Here is a 23207-nt window from a genome sequence, read left to right as displayed (position 1 = left end):
GCAGTCATCTCTGCACGGGATTCCATAGTGTAGTGGTTGTCACGTTCGCCTCATGCGAAAGGTCCCCAGTTCGAAACTGGGTGGCAACAGCTGGTGGCTTTTTCCAAAATTGCTTAAGTAGGGATCTGTTGCTTTCTTCGTCAACACTACAAAGGCCTTCTGCCAAGCCGAGTTAAAAGAACGGTGGATCACAATCAAGTTTCTGTAGTGTAGTGGTCATCACGTTCGCCTAACACGCGAAATGTCCACGGATCGAAACCGAGCAGAAACAGTGTTTCTCTTTCGTGGGTAAACATGAACTGTTTGCAAAGTCAGGGGAGGGATTTAGTTATCTTTTCCTTTATTCGTTTTACAGCAAGCGATCACCAGGAGATTGCTGGCTGTGTACTTTCAAGTTTCCATAGTGTAGTGGTTATCACGTTCGCCTCACACGCAAAAGGTCCCCAGTTCGAAACTGGGTGGAAACAGCTACTGGCTTTTTCCAAAATTGCTTAAGCCAGGCTCTGCTGCATTCTTAGTCAACACTACAAAGGCCTCTTCTGCCAAGTAGTGTTAAAAGAAGAGAGGCTCCCCGTCAGGTTTCTGTAGTGGTCATCACGTTCGCTTTACACGCGAAAGGTCCTCGGTTCCAAACTGAGCGGAAACAGCTATTTGCCTTGGACGTAAAACATTAATTGTTTGCATCGTCAGACGAGAGATTTAGTAATCTTTTCCTTTATAGGTTTTTCAACAAGCAATCACCACGAGATTGCTGGCTGTCTTCTCTGCACAAGTTTCTGTAGTGTAATGGTTATCACATTCACCTCACATACGAAATGTCCCCAGTTTAAAACTGTGCTGAAACAGCTGTTGGCTTTTTCCAAAATTGTTTAAGTAGGGATCTACTGCTTTCTTCGTAAACACTACAAATGCCTTCTGCCAAGTGAATTTACCGAGCAGAAACAGAGTTTCTCTTTTGTGGGAAAACATGAAATGTTTGCAAAGTCAGGTGAGGTGTTTAATTATCTTTTCCTTAGTTCGCTCTTCCACAAGCGATCACCAGGAGATTGCTGGCAGTCTTCTCTGTGAAGGATTCCATAGTGTAGTGGTTGTCACGTTTGCCGCATGCGAAAGGTCCCCAGTTCGAAACTTGGTGGTAACAGCTGGTGGCTTTTTCCAAAATTGCTTAAGTAGGGATCTGTTGCTTTCTTCGTCAACACTACAAAGGCCTTCTGCCAAGCCGAGTTAAAAGAACGGTGGATCACAATCAAGTTTCTGTAGTGTAGTGGTCATCACGTTCGCCTAACACGCGAAAGGTCCTCGGTTCGAAACCGAGCAGAAACAGTGTTTCTCTTTCGTGGGTAAACATGAACTGTTTGCAAAGTCAGGGGAGGGATTTAGTTATCTTTTCCTTTATTCGTTTTACAGCAAGCGATCACCAGGAGATTGCTGGCTGTGTACTTTCAAGTTTCCATAGTGTAGTGGTTATCACGTTCGCCTCACACGCGACGGCCAGCCGCACGTAGGTGTAGAGCGCTGACTAGCCAATAGGAACAAAGGACGGGCCATGGAGGCCACAAATAACGCAAAATGAATTTCTAATCGTCTTTCATGTAGATACACTTTAAGAACGATTTATATATAATAAACGAACTTTGTGAACAAAGATAAAATAAAATGTTAAATAATTATTCTTGTGTAGAATGTACAAAATGTACAATCTTAATAAACATTTACATTATAATAGGGTGTAGTTATGTTTGATATAGAAAATATTTGAATGTGACTAACTGATAATAACATTTTGATCATATTTTAGACCTCTATGTTTAAAGAGACATTCACTTCATATTTGTATAACTATGTTCAGAAAACCCCTATATACGAAATATAACCAATAAACAGCAAAAAAGTAAGTTTCTATTTTTTTTTTATAGGCCTAGTTCAATAATATACATATTATATAAAACTGAAAAAATGTAATTACAGTACAGTACTAACCAAAATATATAATAGTTAAATATATATTAAATAATTATAGATTAAACAACAACAATAATAAAATCTAAAGTTGTGAAGAACACAGGAAAAACTAGAAAAATATGTTCTTTATTAAATAATTATGACCAATTATGAATGTTTAATAGTAACAGTTATTAACATTTAGTGTTTACAAACCTGAGCAAGATAATAACAATGCAAGTCTATAAAATTAACTTAAGTCTATAAAAGTCTATTAACAAAACACCAAAACACAATGCAAATGTGGCCAATACTGGTACTTTAATGAACAAATGGGAATAAATGAAACAATTTAAATTTAAAGATGAAATAATAATGATAATAATAACAAAATCTAAAGCTGTTTAAAACACAAGTGGAAAAAAACAATTAAATACAGAGTTTAATAGTAACAGTTATTATACTAACGTTTAGAAAACTAAGCAAGATCAAATAACAATGCAAGTCAATAAAAAAACAACAACAACAAAAAAACAACAACAACAATGCAAGACAATATTACTTTTGGTATTTTAATGAACAAATAGAAATAAATCAAATAATTTTAAATTATAGAATAAATAATAATAATAGAAACTTAAGTTGTAGATAATACAGGAAAAGACATGAACAAATATTTTAAAATTAAATAATTATGTACAGAGTTTAACAGTAACCGTTATTAACATATAGTGTTTACAAAACTGGGCACAAACAATGCAAGTCAACAAAATAAAACCCCACTAAAATACAATGAAATATAATAAAATATAATAAAATACAATACTTGTGGTATTTCAGTGAACAAATAGAAATAAATTAAATAATTTAAAAAAATAATAATTTTAAAAGTGCAACAAAATATATATACCCACATACATAACTTTGTGCAAGGATTAATATTGGCAAATGACATGCCCAGACCTCAAATACTGTTTTGTAACACAGTGAAGTCATTTTTTCTTTTCCTCCATCCACCTCTGTTTCTCAGCCTCATAGAACGGAGACTGCTGAAAGTCTCTCCACGACATTTCTGCATTCATTCCCTGAGCCTGATAAAGGGAAAACACTTTAGCAGGACAGTAAATGTATTTGCCAGCCACTCCAGGGAAACCAGCATGTATATGAGGACTGTTGGGTCCTTGTTTTAGTGGCAGGTGGCAGAATCTGCACAAACGGCCAGAAGGATGCTCCACTGCTGACTTCAGCTTGCTCCTCTCCTCAGTGACTTTCTTCCTTTCTGCCCCTCTCTGCTTAGAGGCCTCTAGTTCCCGCTGAAAAAAAGGAGTCTCTGCAAAGTCTTCAAAAGGCATTCTGGGGTTCGTCAGGCCCTCTGCTGAATATGTGTCAAATACTTTCTTGGAGCAGTAGAAGTATTTAACATCACTACCTTGATAAAAGAAATGAATTGAGGAGCCATCACCCATGTATCGAGACTTAGGCTGGCCACAGTGTGGTGCCTGCTGCTGTTGTTGTTGCTGCTGAAAGGCCTGCTGCTTCTCTACGATGTCCTTCACCATCTTCTCGAGTGCTGTCTGGTCCAGAGGGACAGCCTCAGGAACAGTCTTTGCAGGTGGATTGACTGGGGCAGGTGGCAGTACTGTCACTGGGACACTGGTAGTTTCACTACCTGAGTGAAGACGCTGCCACAACTGTTGTGTCTCCAAGAGCTTTTCAGGGCTGGTGTTGAGAGAAGCATTGGTGTTCTTTTTTTTAGCAAGGTGTTTTATGTACCTGCTTATGTGCTGCTTTGTGGTTGAGTGCAGAAGGCTGTTGGGGTCAGTGCAGGCACTCTGTACCATAGCAGCATATTCAGCATCCACCTTTGTAAGTAGGTCCTTGCTCCCATGGTGCTTAGCCAGCAAACTATCAATGGCATTTCTCATTGGATCCGTCCATCTGTTATGGTCCAACACAAAGACTCTGCCACCTGTCTTACAGTTTTTTTCAATTGTTTACACACAATTTTGAAAACCGGGTTCTTTTTTTCAAAATATAATCACAATTATCCAAACACCACACTCAATTTGCAAAATTCCTAGATTGTTTGCAAAATGACACACTTCAGTCAAAACATACACATTTCAGTCAAAACATATACACATATTTGTGAAAATGCTATTAGTTTTCATTTAACCAACACAGTCCTCAATGATCAGACACTATTGCAGACAGTTTCACACTGCTGTGATAAATAAAAAACACATTTGTAAAAAAAAAAAAACTAATTTTAGGAAATAGCATGTGCTAGATTTTTGGGCAGACATTGTTATGTAAGGGATCGTTTCGATGACAAAACCAAATAGTGACAAACAACATTCTTCATGATTAGTTTGAGATATAGGGAGAATGAACACAAATAGGCCTACTATAAACTTACCAAGCACTGCACAACACTGATGCTGCAGACTGAATATTTCAAGTATTTATTTCAATTCAAGAAATACAGTATTTCTTACCATAATCAGTTACAGTAATCAACCAACAATGAAATCAATGAAACAAATACAATCTGTACACAAATAAAAATTACTGCATGAAGTACATACAGTTTGACTCTGGAAAAAAAAGCAACACAACTACTGTAACTATTCCTCATCTCTCCGTCTGGCTGGATCAGATTTCATCCACATCATTTTTGATGAATACAGGTGAACTCACCTGCTGCCTTTTATAGCACACCTGAGTGCTGCGTTTTCAAATTAGCACATGTATGCTTCCACACCTTGTGGATGTGTTTATCCAATTCATTCATTAGTGTGGTCATTGGCAATCCGGGGCTTTGTAATGACAAGGAAGTAACCTCACAATCCTTATCTGTGTCTAAGGTGTCGAAATGTGTGTAGAGTTTTACAAATCACTGTGTGTAATGTTTTGCAAAAAGAGTGAAGCAGACATTGTGTGTAATGTTGTGCAAATCTGTGGCGGTGTTTTGCTCCTTGGAGTAGAATTTTGCAAATTGTGTGGAAATGTTTATTTTAGAGTGTAAACGATCGTAAAAAACTGTAATCGGTCCAGTGCGAGCAGCACAGGGAGAAGCAGCTACAGGCAGTGGTGATGTGCTTGGGAGTTCTAAAAGAGATTCACAAAAGTACTAAATTAAGTATTTATTTTTTGTGTGCATAGATGAGGCAGACAGAATACACACATTGACGCCTGTATGCATAATATGATTACCTGCATCTAATAGACACTCCACAGATGTTTGTTCCTTCACTGACACAGCACTTGGAGTGGAAAACTGGTGAAAAATGACAGTCTGTGGGGTGGTCTCTGGTTCTGGAGCAAGAGGGGTCTCAGCAGAAGAGGTATCGTCTAAGCATTCCTGAAATTGAGCAAAATGAGTGTAATAAAAAAGTTAGTTTTTTTAATCAATAGTCATAGTCTGTTATCAAAAAAGTTTAAAGGCTCACCTGAGATGGAAATGAGAATGGAATGCCAGATGAAGACACTTCTTGCATCTCTGCATCTCCTAGGTCTGTCTTCATGCTTTTGTGTTTGTCAAAGTCAAGAGGCACAGGTCGACAGCCTGGCTCCACATATTGCAGGCCAAACCTCTCTCTTGTGTCCCTGCTGGAGATGTGCAGAGCTGGATATTTGGGTTGCCCTGTCACTCTTATAGATGCCCTGTTTAACTCCATCATCAAAACAGGGTCAAACACTCCAGGTAAGACAACCCCAGGCTGCTTCAGGTCCACTAGCCGCTGATAATTCCAGCGCGCCACACCAGTCATTCCCTGTGCCTGGAACAACTCAGGAGAGACGCGATTGCCTGTTACCCACTGAGCCTGGTGAAAATGAAACCCCTCCTGCTGGGAAGTGCCTCTGACGGGGATCCAAATGGGGACAGCAGCTCCATCACCCTTGACATGATTGAGCTGTAGGGTTCCACCATGCCTGTAGAGGATTCCTTCCTCCACCTCAGGGTCACTTAGGCAGCCTCTAAGAATGTGGATACGCTGAATCCACCACATTTTTAACATTGATGGTTTAAAAAGAAAGATGTTGTTGGGATCCTTTGCCAGATGGAAATGGTGAAGCACTTCTTCCACTCTTTGGAGCAGCTCTCTGTTGATGTGGCACTTTTGTCCTGCAGTGCTCTCTGATGTGCTGCTTGGTGGGATTAGCATGCTCGATACCACAGAATTTGTATGCGTTCTTCAGTTTTTCCATGTCACTTTGATCAACTACAGAGAAGGCAGAAGAGAGGAACTGGCAGAATGAGCTGTACAGAGGATGGTGCTCCGAAAAACACTCCCTGGTGAACCGCCGCATACAGTGAAACAAGTCCAGTTTAACAACCATGTCCTCATTGAACTTCCGGCAAGCGGCATGTAAATTCTTGAGGTTTCCTGATGTAACCTCTGCCACAATAGCTTCAGTGGTCCTCCAGGCTTCCCACTGCTGGTGCTCATAAGGTCCTGGGTCCATCACTCTGAAAGCGGCACAGCAGTCCCTAATTACATAAAAGGGGAAAGTTAAATTAAGTTTAATGTATTTGACATGCATAACCTTGATTCGTGATTCATACCTGTCCACCCACTGGTACTTGGCCTTGGGAATACCAGCAGCACTGTAGCGATTGGCCAGCCCACAGTACATTGACTCCAGGGAGTGCTCACTTTCACTCTGCAGCATCACCCAGGACAGAATCATCCAGTTCTCATTCATCACAGCATAGGATGACATTGTGCCAGATGAGAGGGTCACTTTTCTAGCAACTTTGCGTGTGTGATCTGACCTGAACACCTGTCCAAAAGTGCCTTGTAGGAGCTGAGTGAGAGCTGCTTCCTGCCGCTGATATTCATGAAGAAGGCACTCTACTAAATAGTGTGCAGAGACAGACACCCCATGCCACCCATCAGTGTCTTCGTAACCCCCAAACGGTCCAGGTGTGTCATCCTTCCTCAGTGCCCCAGTGATGGTTTTCTGACCATACAGCCCTGCTTCAGCATCCCTGACGTTCTGCACACTGAGAAGGTAGGCCAGATGGGCTCTTTCATATTTAAGGTGAAGCGCCTCAGACAGCTGGTTGGCCATGTCATTAGGGGATTTTCCAGAGCGCCTCAGTTCATCCATTACTGTTTTACAGATTGCCTTCTTATGGGTGAGGAAGGCTGGCAAGATGTTTGTGAATCGCTGTGGTAGCATGTCTAGCCACTGAGGTTTATCAGCGAACCAGTATTTTTTGCATGCCTTACAACACAGACGTGAAGCAAGGATGTAATATTGGCTGGTAGTACCAAGGACCACTCGGGGTCTTCCCACACCAGAGGACACAACATTAGGACTTTGACAGCCGTAGAGACAAGGCAGGATGTAATTGTTCCTAAGCCTTTCCATTATACTGTGCTCAGGTTTCCAAATGAAAAAGGGATGGAGCTGGAAGTATTTGGGTGACGGAAGACCAGTGTTTGTCTCTATAAGCTCAGGCTGAGGTGGATAGCGCCACAAGGAGACCATATTCATGAGGTTTCTTACTGGGTATGATCCTGGCCAGAGCCCCATGGACTCCATCTCTGTCTTCATCCAAATTCTTTGATGAAGAGAACAGTTCCAGCGGCTAATATCTTGCAAGTAGCTGGGAACAGGTGCTTCTGTCTGTGCAGATGGCATTGATGCAGGAGTTGTAGGTGCTGATTGTGCTGCAGGAGATGGTACAGAGCCATCAGTCTGTGAAGAAGGCATACTGGGACTGGGAGGACTAGAGACTGCGCGTGATGTCGGCAGAACTGCATAAATCCCAAAGTAAAAGTAAATTTATTAATTTATATTTATATATATATATATATATATATATATATATGTGTGTGTGTGTGTGTGTGTGTGTGTGTGTGCGCGTGTGTAAAACACTGATTGCACATGATATGCATTTAACTGTCTTTACCTTTTTTGGCCAAGTAGCTGGGAACAGGGGCTTTGGTCAGTGCAGACGGCATTGGTGCAGGTGTTGATTGTGTTGTTGCAGGTGGTAAAGAGACTTCACCCCATGGAAAAGGCCTACACACAGGAACTGATGTAGATAGAGGCTGCAGCAGACCTGCATGAAACAGCACAAGGAGGAAATTAAAAACATAACAAAACATCTAATTCACATGATGTGTGGTTAACTATCGTAACCTTTTTTGGTCGAGTAGCTGGGAACAGGGGCTTTGGTCAGTGCAGGCGGCATTGGTGCAGGTGTTGATTGTGTTGTTGCAGGTGGTAAAGAGACTTCACTCCATGGAGAAGGCCTACACACAGGAACTGATGTAGATAGAGGCTGCAGCAGACCTGCATGAAACAGCACAAGGAGGAAATTAAAAATATATTAAAACACAGAATGTACACAATGTGTATTTAATTGTCTTGACTACATTAAACTACTAGAATCATTGTTTATTCTATCATTCTATTTATTCTTGTAATGCAAGTTATAATAAACATTCCACAACAACAAATAAGACCAGTTTAAATACCATGCATACAATTCATGAAGTGCACTCACCCTCACCACTGGCATGTTCAACCCTTAACAGTAGTTAGAACAAAAGAACATGTTTTTTAGAACAGGCAAGAACACTGCCAAAAAAACAACTAAGATAATTAAATTCAGACATGGAGGATCAGAAGTCTGTATGTAACAGAATAAGCCTCCAAATCTGATGTGATAAATTAACCTGCTGTAGAAACGACTGTGGATCCCATGGCTTCAGATGATCCTGAAAATTAAGCATTACAATTTGAATAGTTTTCCTCCAGTGAGTGCAATTTAATGCGTCATAAACATGCTGAACTTGACATGGCTCTGTCTAACACACATGACGTGATTCTTAATTCACTTACTCAGCTGTGTTAGATATTTTGTTGGAGAAAGACTCAGCATAATTTTCTCCAGTTCTTCATCCTCCTCCATCACTATAAAACAAAATCAATGCATCAGTAGGCTTTAATAATCAATATAAGCAAATTTGCATGAATTTTATTAACTTACCAGGCTGATCAGAGGCACTACTGGAAGTAACAGGTGGTCTTCCAGTAGAAGCTGATGGTGATTGCAATGGAGGAGTGTTTATCGTTAGCTGTTTTTGCTGCAGTTTTAAAAGATATTGCTGCAAGTTGTACATTTTGCTGCCTGGAACACACTTCTGCTTCATTATAAAGAAAGCATATCCGTCTGCCCTGGTATCCCAAATTTTTCTCCAAGTATCTTTTGCTCTTGTTCCAAATCCAACAGTATTGTCATCCTCTATCAAAACTGGCACTGGATTTGGCCTTTGAGACAGATACCGTTTAAGATCCTCAATTTCCTTAAAGCTTCTTGAGTATTCAAGAAAGGAAATGAGGCTGTCCTTGCAAGGACCCTCTGGGTTAAACTGCCCAGCCTGTTCTTCTTCCTCAACCTTATCGAACAGGTACAAAGCATAGCCGACATCATTCTCCAATAACCACCTGAAAGGCTTGCCCTTGTACTTGCCGAACTGAAGAATGTATTCTCCCAACACCTCTTGCCTGTCAGAGACATCCCCTCCTCTCTGTAAGACAACAGAACGGGCATTCATCCTGACCAGATCTTCTCTTTGAGGTGTTGACTTATCCTGCAGTGAAGGGTTGTCTTTAATTCTTTTTGCCTCTTCTGATGGGTCCCGGCGTAAATGACCCGATGGTCCTTTCCTGAAAGACACCTTGACTGTCCCGGGAAAAAAAACTGTTTTCTTCATGATGCTGCTCTGAAATCATGGCCACATGAAAATACATAATATAATGAAAGAAGACATCAGCATCAGTTATATATAAAATAGTTATTTTAAATTGCAATAATATTTAATAATATAACTGTTTATTAGCTGAATAAATGCAGACTTAGAGCATAAGATACTTTAAATTTAAAGTAATGTTTAATAAATTTGTGTTATGTAATATTTATTATATATTTCATTTAATATATGTGTGAGTGTGTATATAAAAATATTTAATATGCAAATGTATATATAAAAACAAGTTTAACTAATTAAAAATGTTGTTTTATACACACCTTTTAAATTATAACAGTAAATTACATGCACTTTTTTGTCATTTAAAGGTAATATATGTGTGTAATACATATTAATTACATTATAAGTATCTTATCAATGTTAACATTTGTTTAAACATTTGAAGTACATAGTAAGAGATCAATGATGAAACATTCACTCTCACAAAACCAATACATGATAATATACATGCAATTTATATGATTTTGTAAATACAATACAGTAAGTTAATACTGCTTAAGTATAGCATTCAACTTACCTTCTCGGTTTGACGGCTTTAATTGCGTTGATCTCGAACTCGACGTAAAAACAGCGGTCATCTGAGTGGTCACTTTTTGAAAAAAAGGTAAAGTGTGAGCAAAGGTACTTTAGACAATAAATTCTTGTCAGCAAATTAGTTTTGTTTTGTACAACAATTCGGTAAACAGATACCCACCGATCGTAAAACTGTTCTCCCCTCCTCCACTCACAGCGAATGATTGACAGATGACACTAGACTTCTTAAATTCCCCGCCACGGGAAAAGGCGAAACAGCGCCATGAAATCTACACGTGGCCAAATATATATAGCATCCGTAGTGTTAAGCACTACCGTTGAGAATGAATGGGAAAAGTTAAGGGAAGTTAAGCTTAACTATTTTCGGCTGCCGCGCAAAAAGTCCCCAGTTCGAAACTGGGTGGAAACAGCTACTGGCTTTTTCCAAAATTGCTTAAGCCAGGCTCTGCTGCATTCTTAGTCAACACTACAAAGGCCTCTTCTGCCAAGTAGTGTTAAAAGAAGAGAGGCTCCCCGTCAGGTTTCTGTAGTGGTCATCACGTTCGCTTTACACGCGAAAGGTCCTCGGTTCCAAACTGAGCGGAAACAGCTTTTTGCCTTGGACGTAAAACATTAATTGTTTGCATCGTCAGACGAGAGATTTAGTAATCTTTTCCTTTATAGGTTTTTCAACAAGCAATCACCACAAGATTGCTGGCTGTCTTCTCTGCACAAGTTTCTGTAGTGTAATGGTTATCACGTTCACCTCACTCACAAAAGGGCCCCAGTTTGAAACTGTTTTGAAACAGCTGTTGGCTTTTTCCAAAATTGTTTAAGTAGGGATCTACTGCTTTCTTCGTAAACACTACAAATGCCTTCTGCCAAGTGGATTTACCGAGCAGAAACAGAGTTTCTCTTTTGTGGGAAAACATGAAATGTTTGCAAAGTCAGGTGAGGTGTTTAATTATCTTTTCCTTAGTTCGCTCTTCCACAAGCGATCACCAGGAGATTGCTGGCAGTCTTCTCTGCGAAGGATTCCATAGTGTAGTGGTTGTCACGTTTGCCGCATGCGAAAGGTCCCCAGTTCGAAACTTGGTGGTAACAGCTGGTGGCTTTTTCCAAAATTGCTTAAGTAGGGATCTGTTGCTTTCTTCGTCAACACTACAAAGGCCTTCTGCCAAGCCGAGTTAAAAGAACGGTGGATCACAATCAAGTTTCTGTAGTGTAGTGGTCATCACGTTCGCCTAACACGCGAAAGGTCCTCGGTTCGAAACCGAGCAGAAACAGTGTTTCTCTTTCGTGGGTAAACATGAACTGTTTGCAAAGTCAGGGGAGGGATTTAGTTATCTTTTCCTTTATTCGTTTTACAGCAAGCGATCACCAGGAGATTGCTGGCTGTGTACTTTCAAGTTTCCATAGTGTAGTGGTTATCACGTTCGCCTCACACGAGAAAGGTCCCCAGTTCAAAATTGGGTGGAAACAGCTACCGGCTTTTTCCAAAATTGCTTAAGCCAGGCTCTGCTGCATTCTTAGTCAACACTACAAAGGCCTCTTCTGCCAAGTAGTGTTAAAAGAAGAGAGGCTCCCCGTCAGGTTTCTGTAGTGGTCATCACGTTCGCTTTACACGCGAAAGGTCCTCGGTTCCAAACTGAGCGGAAACAGCTTTTTGCCTTGGACGTAAAACATTAATTGTTTGCATCGTCAGACGAGAGATTTAGTAATCTTTTCCTTTATAGGTTTTTCAACAAGCGATCACCACGAGATTGCTGGCTGTCTTCTCTGCACAAGTTTCTGTAGTGTAATGGTTATCACATTCACCTCACATACGAAAGGTCCCCAGTTTAAAACTGTGCTGAAACAGCTGTTGGCTTTTTCCAAAATTGTTTAAGTGGGGATCTACTGCTTTCTTCGTAAACAATACAATTGCCTTCTGCCAAGTGGATTTACCGAGCAGAGACAGTGTTTCTCTTTTGTGGGAAAACATGAAATGTTTACAAAGTCAGGTGAGGTGTTTAATTATCTTTTCCTTAGTTCGCTCTTCCACAAGCGATCACCAGGAGATTGCTGGCAGTCATCTCTGCACGGGATTCCATAGTGTAGTAGTTGTCACGTTCGCCTCATGCGAAAGGTCCCCAGTTCGAAACTGGGTGGCAACAGCTGGTGGCTTTTTCCAAAATTGCTTAAGTAGGGATCTGTTGCTTTCTTCGTCAACACTACAAAGGCCTTCTGCCAAGCCGAGTTAAAAGAACGGTGGATCACAATCAAGTTTCTGTAGTGTAGTGGTCATCACGTTCGCCTAACACGCGAAATGTCCACGGATCGAAACCGAGCAGAAACAGTGTTTCTCTTTCGTGGGTAAACATGAACTGTTTGCAAAGTCAGGGGAGGGATTTAGTTATCTTTTCCTTTATTCGTTTTACAGCAAGCGATCACCAGGAGATTGCTGGCTGTGTACTTTCAAGTTTCCATAGTGTAGTGGTTATCACGTTCGCCTCACACGCAAAAGGTCCCCAGTTCGAAACTGGGTGGAAACAGCTACTGGCTTTTTCCAAAATTGCTTAAGCCAGGCTCTGCTGCATTCTTAGTCAACACTACAAAGGCCTCTTCTGCCAAGTAGTGTTAAAAGAAGAGAGGCTCCCCGTCAGGTTTCTGTAGTGGTCATCACGTTCGCTTTACACGCGAAAGGTCCTCGGTTCCAAACTGAGCGGAAACAGCTTTTTGCCTTGGACGTAAAACATTAATTGTTTGCATCGTCAGACGAGAGATTTAGTAATCTTTTCCTTTATAGGTTTTTCAACAAGCAATCACCACGAGATTGCTGGCTGTCTTCTCTGCACAAGTTTCTGTAGTGTAATGGTTATCACGTTCACCTCACTCACAAAAGGGCCCCAGTTTGAAACTGTTTTGAAACAGCTGTTGGCTTTTTCCAAAATTGTTTAAGTAGGGATCTACTGCTTTCTTCGTAAACACTACAAATGCCTTCTGCCAAGTGGATTTACCGAGCAGAAACAGAGTTTCTCTTTTGTGGGAAAACATGAAATGTTTGCAAAGTCAGGTGAGGTGTTTAATTATCTTTTCCTTAGTTCGCTCTTCCACAAGCGATCACCAGGAGATTGCTGGCAGTCTTCTCTGCGAAGGATTCCATAGTGTAGTGGTTGTCACGTTTGCCGCATGCGAAAGGTCCCCAGTTCGAAACTTGGTGGTAACAGCTGGTGGCTTTTTCCAAAATTGCTTAAGTAGGGATCTGTTGCTTTCTTCGTCAACACTACAAAGGCCTTCTGCAAAGCCGAGTTAAAAGAACGGTGGATCGTAATCAAGTTTCTGTAGTGTAGTGGTCATCACGTTCGCCCAACATGCGAAAGGTCCTCGGTTCGAAACCGAGCAGAAACAGTGTTTCTCTTTCGTGGGTAAACATGAACTGTTTGCAAAGTCAGGGGAGGGATTTAGTTATCTTTTCCTTTATTCGTTTTACAGCAAGCGATCACCAGTAGATTGCTGGCAGTCATCTCTGCACGGGATTCCATAGTGTAGTGGTCATCACTTTCGCCTAAAGGTCCTCGGTTCGAAACCGAGCAGAAACAGTGTTTCTCTTTCGTGGGTAAACATGAACTGTTTGCAAAGTCAGGGGAGGGATTTAGTTATCTTTTCCTTTATTCGTTTTACAGCAAGCGATCACCAGGAGATTGCTGGCTGTGTACTTTTTGCAAGTTTCCATAGTGTAGTGGTTATCACGTTCGCCTCACACGCGAAAGGTCCCCAGTTCGAAACTGGGTGGAAACAGCTACTGGCTTTTTCCAAAATTACTTAAACCAGGCTCTGATGCATTCTTAGTCAACACTACAAAGGCCTCTTCTGCCAAGTAGTGGTAAAAGAAGAGAGCCTCCCCGTCAGGTTTCTGTAGTGGTCATCACGTTCGCTTTACACGCGAAAGGTCCTCGGTTCCAAACTGAGCGGAAACAGCTTTTTGCCTTGGACGTAAAACATTAATTGTTTGCATCGTCAGACGAGAGATTTAGTAATCTTTTCCTTTATAGGTTTTTCAACAAGCGATCACCACGAGATTGCTGGCTGTCTTCTCTGGATAAGTTTCTGTAGTGTAATGGTTATCACATTCACCTCACATACGAAAGGTCCCCAGTTTAAAACTGTGCTGAAACAGCTGTTGGCATTTTCCAAAATTGTTTAAGTGGGGATCTACTGCTTTCTTCGTAAACAATACAATTGCCTTCTGCCAAGTGGATTTACCGAGCAGAGACAGTGTTTCTCTTTTGTGGGAAAACATGAAATGTTTACAAAGTCAGGTGAGGTGTTTAATTATCTTTTCCTTAGTTCGCTCTTCCACAAGCGATCACCAGGAGATTGCTGGCAGTCTTCTCTGCGAAGGATTCCATAGTGTAGTGGTTGTCACGTTTGCCGCATGCGAAAGGTCCCCAGTTCGAAACTTGGTGGTAACAGCTGGTGGCTTTTTCCAAAATTGCTTAAGTAGGGATCTGTTGCTTTCTTCGTCAACACTACAAAGGCCTTCTGCCAAGCCGAGTTAAAAGAACGGTGGATCACAATCAAGTTTCTGTAGTGTAGTGGTCATCACGTTCGCCTAACACGCGAAAGGTCCTCGGTTCGAAACCGAGCAGAAACAGTGTTTCTCTTTCGTGGGTAAACATGAACTGTTTGCAAAGTCAGGGGAGGGATTTAGTTATCTTTTCCTTTATTCGTTTTACAGCAAGCGATCACCAGGAGATTGCTGGCTGTGTACTTTCAAGTTTCCATAGTGTAGTGGTTATCACGTTCGCCTCACACGCGAAAGGTCCCCAGTTCAAAATTGGGTGGAAACAGCTACTGGCTTTTTCCAAAATTGCTTAAGCCAGGCTCTGCTGCATTCTTAGTCAACACTACAAAGGCCTCTTCTGCCAAGTAGTGTTAAAAGAAGAGAGGCTCCCCGTCAGGTTTCTGTAGTGGTCATCACGTTCGCTTTACACGCGAAAGGTCCTCGGTTCCAAACTGAGCGGAAACAGCTTTTTGCCTTGGACGTAAAACATTAATTGTTTGCATCGTCAGACAAGAGATTTAGTAATCTTTTCCTTTATAGGTTTTTCAACAAGCGATCACCACGAGATTGCTGGCTGTCTTCTCTGCACAAGTTTCTGTAGTGTAATGGTTATCACATTCACCTCACATACGAAAGGTCCCCAGTTTAAAACTGTGCTGAAACAGCTGTTGGCTTTTTCCAAAATTGTTTAAGTGGGGATCTACTGCTTTCTTCGTAAACAATACAATTGCCTTCTGCCAAGTGGATTTACCGAGCAGAGACAGTGTTTCTCTTTTGTGGGAAAACATGAAATGTTTACAAAGTCAGGTGAGGTGTTTAATTATCTTTTCCTTAGTTCGCTCTTCCACAAGCGATCACCAGGAGATTGCTGGCAGTCTTCTCTGCGAAGGATTCCATAGTGTAGTGGTTGTCACGTTTGCCGCATGCGAAAGGTCCCCAGTTCGAAACTTGGTGGTAACAGCTGGTGGCTTTTTCCAAAATTGCTTAAGTAGGAATCTGTTGCTTTCTTCGACAACACTACAAAGGCCTTCTGCCAAGCCGAGTTAAAAGAACGGTGGATTGTAATCAAGTTTCTGTAGTGTAGTGGTCATCACGTTCGCCTAACACGCGAAAGGTCCTCGGTTCGAAACCGAGCAGAAACAGTGTTTCTCTTTCGTGGGTAAACATGAACTGTTTGCAAAGTCAGGGGAGGGATTTAGTTATCTTTTCCTTTATTCGTTTTACAGCAAGCGATCACCAGGAGATTGCTGGCAGTCATCTCTGCACGGGATTCCATAGTGTAGTGGTCATCACTTTCGCCTAAAGGTCCTCGGTTCGAAACCGAGCAGAAACAGTGTTTCTCTTTCGTGGGTAAACATGAACTGTTTGCAAAGTCAGGGGAGGGATTTAGTTATCTTTTCCTTTATTCGTTTTACAGCAAGCGATCACCAGGAGATTGCTGGCTGTGTACTTTTTGCAAGTTTCCATAGTGTAGTGGTTATCACGTTCGCCTCACACGCGAAAGGTCCCCAGTTCGAAACTGGGTGGAAACAGCTACTGGCTTTTTCCAAAATTACTTAAACCAGGCTCTGATGCATTCTTAGTCAACACTACAAAGGCCTCTTCTGCCAAGTAGTGGTAAAAGAAGAGAGCCTCCCCGTCAGGTTTCTGTAGTGGTCATCACGTTCGCTTTACACGCGAAAGGTCCTCGGTTCCAAACTGAGCGGAAACAGCTTTTTGCCTTGGACGTAAAACATTAATTGTTTGCATCGTCAGACGAGAGATTTAGTAATCTTTTCCTTTATAGGTTTTTCAACAAGCGATCACCACGAGATTGCTGGCTGTCTTCTCTGCACAAGTTTCTGTAGTGTAATGGTTATCACATTCACCTCACATACGAAAGGTCCCCAGTTTAAAACTGTGCTGAAACAGCTGTTGGCTTTTTCCAAAATTGTTTAAGTGGGGATCTACTGCTTTCTTCGTAAACAATACAATTGCCTTCTGCCAAGTGGATTTACCGAGCAGAGACAGTGTTTCTCTTTTGTGGGAAAACATGAAATGTTTACAAAGTCAGGTGAGGTGTTTAATTATCTTTTCCTTAGTTCGCTCTTCCACAAGCGATCACCAGGAGATTGCTGGCAGTCATCTCTGCACGGGATTCCATAGTGTAGTGGTTGTCACGTTCGCCTCATGCGAAAAGTCCCCAGTTCGAAACTGGGTGGCAACAGCTGGTGGCTTTTTCCAAAATTGCTTAAGTAGGGATCTGTTGCTTTCTTTGTCAACACTACAAAGGCCTTCTGCCAAGCCGAGTTAAAAGAACGGTGGATCACAATCAAGTTTCTGTAGTGTAGTGGTCATCACGTTCGCCCAACATGCGAAAGGTCCTCGGTTCGAAACCGAGCAGAAACAGTGTTTCTCTTTCGTGGGTAAACATGAACTGTTTGCAAAGTCAGGGGAGGGATTTAGTTATCTTTTCCTTTATTCGTTTTACAGCAAGCGATCACCAGGAGATTGCTGGCTGTGTACTTTCAAGTTTCCATAGTGTAGTGGTTATCACGTTCGCCTCACACGCAAAAGGTCCCCAGTTCGAAACTGGGTGGAAACAGCTACTGGCTTTTTCCAAAATTGCTTAAGCCAGGCTCTGCTGCATTCTTAGTCAACACTACAAAGGCCTCTTCTGCCAAGTAGTGTTAAAAGAAGAGAGGCTCCCCGTCAGGTTTCTGTAGTGGTCATCACGTTCGCTTTACACGCGAAAGGTCCTCGGTTCCAAACTGAGCGGAAACAGCTTTTTGCCTTGGACGTAAAACATTAATTGTTTGCATCGTCAGACGAGAGATTTAGTAATCTTTTCCTTTATAGGTTTTTCAACAAGCAATCACCACGAGATTGCTGGCTGTCTTCTCTGCACAAGTTTCTGTAGTGTAATGGTTATCACGTTCACCTCACACACAAAAGGGCCCCAGTTTGAAACTGTTTTGAAACAGCTGTTGGCTTTTTACAAAATTGTTTAAAGTAGGGATCTACTGCTTTCTTCGTAAACACTACAAATGCCTTCTTCCAAGTGGATTTACCGAGCAGAGACAGTGTTTCTCTTTTGTGGGAAAACATGAAATGTTTACAAAGTCAGGTGAGGTGTTTAATTATCTTTTCCTTAGTTCGCTCTTCCACAAGCGATCACCAGGAGATTGCTGGCAGTCATCTCTGCACGGGATTCCATAGTGTAGTGGTTGTCACGTTCGCCTCATGCGAAAGGTCCCCAGTTCGAAACTGGGTGGCAACAGCTGGTGGCTTTTTCCAAAATTGCTTAAGTAGGGATCTGTTGCTTTCTTCGTCAACACTACAAAGGCCTTCTGCAAAGCCGAGTTAAAAGAACGGTGGATCATAATCAAGTTTCTGTAGTGTAGTGGTCATCACGTTCGCCTAACACGCGAAAGGTCCTCGGTTCGAAACCGAGCAGAAACAGTGTTTCTCTTTCGTGGGTAAACATGAACTGTTTGCAAAGTCAGGGGAGGGATTTAGTTATCTTTTCCTTTATTCGTTTTACAGCAAGCGATCACCAGTAGATTGCTGGCAGTCATCTCTGCACGGGATTCCATAGTGTAGTGGTCATCACTTTCGCCTAAAGGTCCTCGGTTCGAAACCGAGCAGAAACAGTGTTTCTCTTTCGTGGGTAAACATGAACTGTTTGCAAAGTCAGGGGAGGGATTTAGTTATCTTTTCCTTTATTCGTTTTACAGCAAGCGATCACCAGGAGATTGCTGGCTGTGTACTTTTTGCAAGTTTCCATAGTGTAGTGGTTATCACGTTCGCCTCACACGCGAAAGGTCCCCAGTTCGAAACTGGGTGGAAACAGCTACTGGCTTTTTCCAAAATTACTTAAACCAGGCTCTGATGCATTCTTAGTCAACACTACAAAGGCCTCTTCTGCCAAGTAGTGGTAAAAGAAGAGAGGCTCCCCGTCAGGTTTCTGTAGTGGTCATCACGTTCGCTTTACACGCGAAAGGTCCTCGGTTCCAAACTGAGCGGAAACAGCTTTTTGCCTTGGACGTAAAACATTAATTGTTTGCATCGTCAGACGAGAGATTTAGTAATCTTTTCCTTTATAGGTTTTTCAACAAGCGATCACCACGAGATTGCTGGCTGTCTTCTCTGGATAAGTTTCTGTAGTGTAATGGTTATCACATTCACCTCACATACGAAAGGTCCCCAGTTTAAAACTGTGCTGAAACAGCTGTTGGCTTTTTCCAAAATTGTTTAAGTGGGGATCTACTGCTTTCTTCGTAAACAATACAATTGCCTTCTGCCAAGTGGATTTACCGAGCAGAGACAGTGTTTCTCTTTTGTGGGAAAACATGAAATGTTTACAAAGTCAGGTGAGGTGTTTAATTATCTTTTCCTTAGTTCGCTCTTCCACAAGCGATCACCAGGAGATTGCTGGCAGTCATCTCTGCACGGGATTCCATAGTGTAGTAGTTGTCACGTTCGCCTCATGCGAAAGGTCCCCAGTTCGAAACTGGGTGGCAACAGCTGGTGGCTTTTTCCAAAATTGCTTAAGTAGGGATCTGTTGCTTTCTTCGTCAACACTACAAAGGCCTTCTGCCAAGCCGAGTTAAAAGAACGGTGGATCACAATCAAGTTTCTGTAGTGTAGTGGTCATCACGTTCGCCTAACACGCGAAATGTCCACGGATCGAAACCGAGCAGAAACAGTGTTTCTCTTTCGTGGGTAAACATGAACTGTTTGCAAAGTCAGGGGAGGGATTTAGTTATCTTTTCCTTTATTCGTTTTACAGCAAGCGATCACCAGGAGATTGCTGGCTGTGTACTTTCAAGTTTCCATAGTGTAGTGGTTATCACGTTCGCCTCACACGCAAAAGGTCCCCAGTTCGAAACTGGGTGAAAACAGCTACTGGCTTTTTCCAAAATTGCTTAAACCAGGCTCTGCTGCATTCTTAGTCAACACTACAAAGGCCTCTTCTGCCAAGTAGTGTTAAAAGAAGAGAGGCTCCCCGTCAGGTTTCTGTAGTGGTCATCACGTTCGCTTTACACGCGAAAGGTCCTCGGTTCCAAACTGAGCGGAAACAGCTTTTTGCCTTGGACGTAAAACATTAATTGTTTGCATCGTCAGACGAGAGATTTAGTAATCTTTTCCTTTATAGGTTTTTCAACAAGCAATCACCACGAGATTGCTGGCTGTCTTCTCTGCACAAGTTTCTGTAGTGTAATGGTTATCACGTTCACCTCACTCACAAAAGGGCCCCAGTTTGAAACTGTTTTGAAACAGCTGTTGGCTTTTTCCAAAATTGTTTAAGTAGGGATCTACTGCTTTCTTCGTAAACACTACAAATGCCTTCTGCCAAGTGGATTTACCGAGCAGAAACAGAGTTTCTCTTTTGTGGGAAAACATGAAATGTTTGCAAAGTCAGGTGAGGTGTTTAATTATCTTTTCCTTAGTTCGCTCTTCCACAAGCGATCACCAGGAGATTGCTGGCAGTCTTCTCTGCGAAGGATTCCATAGTGTAGTGGTTGTCACGTTTGCCGCATGCGAAAGGTCCCCAGTTCGAAACTTGGTGGTAACAGCTGGTGGCTTTTTCCAAAATTGCTTAAGTAGGGATCTGTTGCTTTCTTCGTCAACACTACAAAGGCCTTCTGCAAAGCCGAGTTAAAAGAACGGTGGATCGTAATCAAGTTTCTGTAGTGTAGTGGTCATCACGTTCGCCCAACATGCGAAAGGTCCTCGGTTCGAAACCGAGCAGAAACAGTGTTTCTCTTTCGTGGGTAAACATGAACTGTTTGCAAAGTCAGGGGAGGGATTTAGTTATCTTTTCCTTTATTCGTTTTACAGCCAGCGATCACCAGGAGATTGCTGGCTGTGTACTTTTTGCAAGTTTCCATAGTGTAGTGGTTATCACGTTCGCCTCACACGCGAAAGGTCCCCAGTTCGAAACTGGGTGGAAACAGCTACTGGCTTTTTCCAAAATTACTTAAACCAGGCTCTGATGCATTCTTAGTCAACACTACAAAGACCTCTTCTGCCAAGTAGTGTTAAAAGAAGAGAGCCTCCCCGTCAGGTTTCTGTAGTGGTCATCACGTTCGCTTTACACGCGAAAGGTCCTCGGTTCCAAACTGAGCGGAAACAGCTTTTTGCCTTGGACGTAAAACATTAATTGTTTGCATCGTCAGACGAGAGATTTAGTAATCTTTTCCTTTATAGGTTTTTCAACAAGCGATCACCACGAGATTGCTGGCTGTCTTCTCTGGATAAGTTTCTGTAGTGTAATGGTTATCACATTCACCTCACATACGAAAGGTCCCCAGTTTAAAACTGTGCTGAAACAGCTGTTGGCTTTTTCCAAAATTGTTTAAGTGGGGATCTACTGCTTTCTTCGTAAACAATACAATTGCCTTCTGCCAAGTGGATTTACCGAGCAGAGACAGTGTTTCTCTTTTGTGGGAAAACATGAAATGTTTACAAAGTCAGGTGAGGTGTTTAATTATCTTTTCCTTAGTTCGCTCTTCCACAAGCGATCACCAGGAGATTGCTGGCAGTCATCTCTGCACGGGATTCCATAGTGTAGTGGTTGTCACGTTCGCCTCATGCGAAAGGTCCCCAGTTCGAAACTGGGTGGCAACAGCTGGTGGCTTTTTCCAAAATTGCTTAAGTAGGGATCTGTTGCTTTCTTCGTCAACACTACAAAGGCCTTCTGCCAAGCCGAGTTAAAAGAACGGTGGATCACAATCAAGTTTCTGTAGTGTAGTGGTCATCACGTTCGCCTAACACGCGAAATGTCCACGGATCGAAACCGAGCAGAAACAGTGTTTCTCTTTCGTGGGTAAACATGAACTGTTTGCAAAGTCAGGGGAGGGATTTAGTTATCTTTTCCTTTATTCGTTTTACAGCAAGCGATCACCAGGAGATTGCTGGCTGTGTACTTTCAAGTTTCCATAGTGTAGTGGTTATCACGTTCGCCTCACACGCAAAAGGTCCCCAGTTCGAAACTGGGTGGAAACAGCTACTGGCTTTTTCCAAAATTGCTTAAGCCAGGCTCTGCTGCATTCTTAGTCAACACTACAAAGGCCTCTTCTGCCAAGTAGTGTTAAAAGAAGAGAGGCTCCCCGTCAGGTTTCTGTAGTGGTCATCACGTTCGCTTTACACGCGAAAGGTCCTCGGTTCCAAACTGAGCGGAAACAGCTTTTTGCCTTGGACGTAAAACATTAATTGTTTGCATCGTCAGACGAGAGATTTAGTAATCTTTTCCTTTATAGGTTTTTCAACAAGCAATCACCACGAGATTGCTGGCTGTCTTCTCTGCACAAGTTTCTGTAGTGTAATGGTTATCACGTTCACCTCACTCACAAAAGGGCCCCAGTTTGAAACTGTTTTGAAACAGCTGTTGGCTTTTTCCAAAATTGTTTAAGTAGGGATCTACTGCTTTCTTCGTAAACACTACAAATGCCTTCTGCCAAGTGGATTTACCGAGCAGAAACAGAGTTTCTCTTTTGTGGGAAAACATGAAATGTTTGCAAAGTCAGGTGAGGTGTTTAATTATCTTTTCCTTAGTTCGCTCTTCCACAAGCGATCACCAGGAGATTGCTGGCAGTCTTCTCTGCGAAGGATTCCATAGTGTAGTGGTTGTCACGTTTGCCGCATGCGAAAGGTCCCCAGTTCGAAACTTGGTGGTAACAGCTGGTGGCTTTTTCCAAAATTGCTTAAGTAGGAATCTGTTGCTTTCTTCGACAACACTACAAAGGCCTTCTGCCAAGCCGAGTTAAAAGAACGGTGGATTGTAATCAAGTTTCTGTAGTGTAGTGGTCATCACGTTCGCCTAACACGCGAAAGGTCCTCGGTTCGAAACCGAGCAGAAACAGTGTTTCTCTTTCGTGGGTAAACATGAACTGTTTGCAAAGTCAGGGGAGGGATTTAGTTATCTTTTCCTTTATTCGTTTTACAGCAAGCGATCACCAGGAGATTGCTGGCAGTCATCTCTGCACGGGATTCCATAGTGTAGTGGTCATCACTTTCGCCTAAAGGTCCTCGGTTCGAAACCGAGCAGAAACAGTGTTTCTCTTTCGTGGGTAAACATGAACTGTTTGCAAAGTCAGGGGAGGGATTTAGTTATCTTTTCCTTTATTCGTTTTACAGCAAGCGATCACCAGGAGATTGCTGGCTGTGTACTTTTTGCAAGTTTCCATAGTGTAGTGGTTATCACGTTCGCCTCACACGCGAAAGGTCCCCAGTTCGAAACTGGGTGGAAACAGCTACTGGCTTTTTCCAAAATTACTTAAACCAGGCTCTGATGCATTCTTAGTCAACACTACAAAGGCCTCTTCTGCCAAGTAGTGGTAAAAGAAGAGAGCCTCCCCGTCAGGTTTCTGTAGTGGTCATCACGTTCGCTTTACACGCGAAAGGTCCTCGGTTCCAAACTGAGCGGAAAC

At 42.2% G+C, this 23207-nt stretch overlaps 18 non-coding genes across 18 annotated transcripts; all 18 read left to right on the top strand.

Moving 5' to 3' along the window:
• The first annotated feature begins 394 nt into the window (after positions 1–394).
• Positions 395–467, top strand: trnav-cac (transfer RNA valine (anticodon CAC)). Its single transcript has one exon. It is a non-coding gene; the product is annotated as a tRNA-Val (tRNA).
• A 783-nt stretch (positions 468–1250) lies between these two features.
• trnav-aac (transfer RNA valine (anticodon AAC)) lies at positions 1251–1323 on the top strand. The gene has a single exon. It is a non-coding gene; the product is annotated as a tRNA-Val (tRNA).
• A 10137-nt stretch (positions 1324–11460) lies between these two features.
• trnav-aac (transfer RNA valine (anticodon AAC)) lies at positions 11461–11533 on the top strand. Its single transcript has one exon. It is a non-coding gene; the product is annotated as a tRNA-Val (tRNA).
• Positions 11534–12708: 1175 nt separating this feature from the next.
• On the top strand, positions 12709–12781 carry trnav-cac (transfer RNA valine (anticodon CAC)). The gene has a single exon. It is a non-coding gene; the product is annotated as a tRNA-Val (tRNA).
• Positions 12782–13564: 783 nt separating this feature from the next.
• Positions 13565–13637, top strand: trnav-aac (transfer RNA valine (anticodon AAC)). The gene has a single exon. It is a non-coding gene; the product is annotated as a tRNA-Val (tRNA).
• A 317-nt stretch (positions 13638–13954) lies between these two features.
• Positions 13955–14027, top strand: trnav-cac (transfer RNA valine (anticodon CAC)). The gene has a single exon. It is a non-coding gene; the product is annotated as a tRNA-Val (tRNA).
• A 783-nt stretch (positions 14028–14810) lies between these two features.
• Positions 14811–14883, top strand: trnav-aac (transfer RNA valine (anticodon AAC)). The gene has a single exon. It is a non-coding gene; the product is annotated as a tRNA-Val (tRNA).
• A 979-nt stretch (positions 14884–15862) lies between these two features.
• On the top strand, positions 15863–15935 carry trnav-aac (transfer RNA valine (anticodon AAC)). The gene has a single exon. It is a non-coding gene; the product is annotated as a tRNA-Val (tRNA).
• A 317-nt stretch (positions 15936–16252) lies between these two features.
• trnav-cac (transfer RNA valine (anticodon CAC)) lies at positions 16253–16325 on the top strand. The gene has a single exon. It is a non-coding gene; the product is annotated as a tRNA-Val (tRNA).
• Positions 16326–17108: 783 nt separating this feature from the next.
• trnav-aac (transfer RNA valine (anticodon AAC)) lies at positions 17109–17181 on the top strand. Its single transcript has one exon. It is a non-coding gene; the product is annotated as a tRNA-Val (tRNA).
• A 123-nt stretch (positions 17182–17304) lies between these two features.
• On the top strand, positions 17305–17377 carry trnav-cac (transfer RNA valine (anticodon CAC)). The gene has a single exon. It is a non-coding gene; the product is annotated as a tRNA-Val (tRNA).
• Positions 17378–18161: 784 nt separating this feature from the next.
• On the top strand, positions 18162–18234 carry trnav-aac (transfer RNA valine (anticodon AAC)). The gene has a single exon. It is a non-coding gene; the product is annotated as a tRNA-Val (tRNA).
• Positions 18235–18551: 317 nt separating this feature from the next.
• Positions 18552–18624, top strand: trnav-cac (transfer RNA valine (anticodon CAC)). The gene has a single exon. It is a non-coding gene; the product is annotated as a tRNA-Val (tRNA).
• Positions 18625–20459: 1835 nt separating this feature from the next.
• trnav-aac (transfer RNA valine (anticodon AAC)) lies at positions 20460–20532 on the top strand. The gene has a single exon. It is a non-coding gene; the product is annotated as a tRNA-Val (tRNA).
• Positions 20533–20658: 126 nt separating this feature from the next.
• On the top strand, positions 20659–20731 carry trnav-cac (transfer RNA valine (anticodon CAC)). Its single transcript has one exon. It is a non-coding gene; the product is annotated as a tRNA-Val (tRNA).
• A 979-nt stretch (positions 20732–21710) lies between these two features.
• Positions 21711–21783, top strand: trnav-cac (transfer RNA valine (anticodon CAC)). The gene has a single exon. It is a non-coding gene; the product is annotated as a tRNA-Val (tRNA).
• Positions 21784–22566: 783 nt separating this feature from the next.
• Positions 22567–22639, top strand: trnav-aac (transfer RNA valine (anticodon AAC)). The gene has a single exon. It is a non-coding gene; the product is annotated as a tRNA-Val (tRNA).
• A 317-nt stretch (positions 22640–22956) lies between these two features.
• trnav-cac (transfer RNA valine (anticodon CAC)) lies at positions 22957–23029 on the top strand. The gene has a single exon. It is a non-coding gene; the product is annotated as a tRNA-Val (tRNA).
• The last annotated feature ends 178 nt before the right edge of the window (positions 23030–23207 follow it).

The sequence above is a fragment of the Garra rufa genome, chromosome 1, assembly GCF_049309525.1.
Source record: "Garra rufa chromosome 1, GarRuf1.0, whole genome shotgun sequence".
Lineage (NCBI taxonomy): Eukaryota > Metazoa > Chordata > Actinopteri > Cypriniformes > Cyprinidae > Garra > Garra rufa.
The sequence above is the reverse complement of the archived record's forward strand: the minus strand, read 5'-3'. Positions and strand labels throughout refer to the sequence as shown.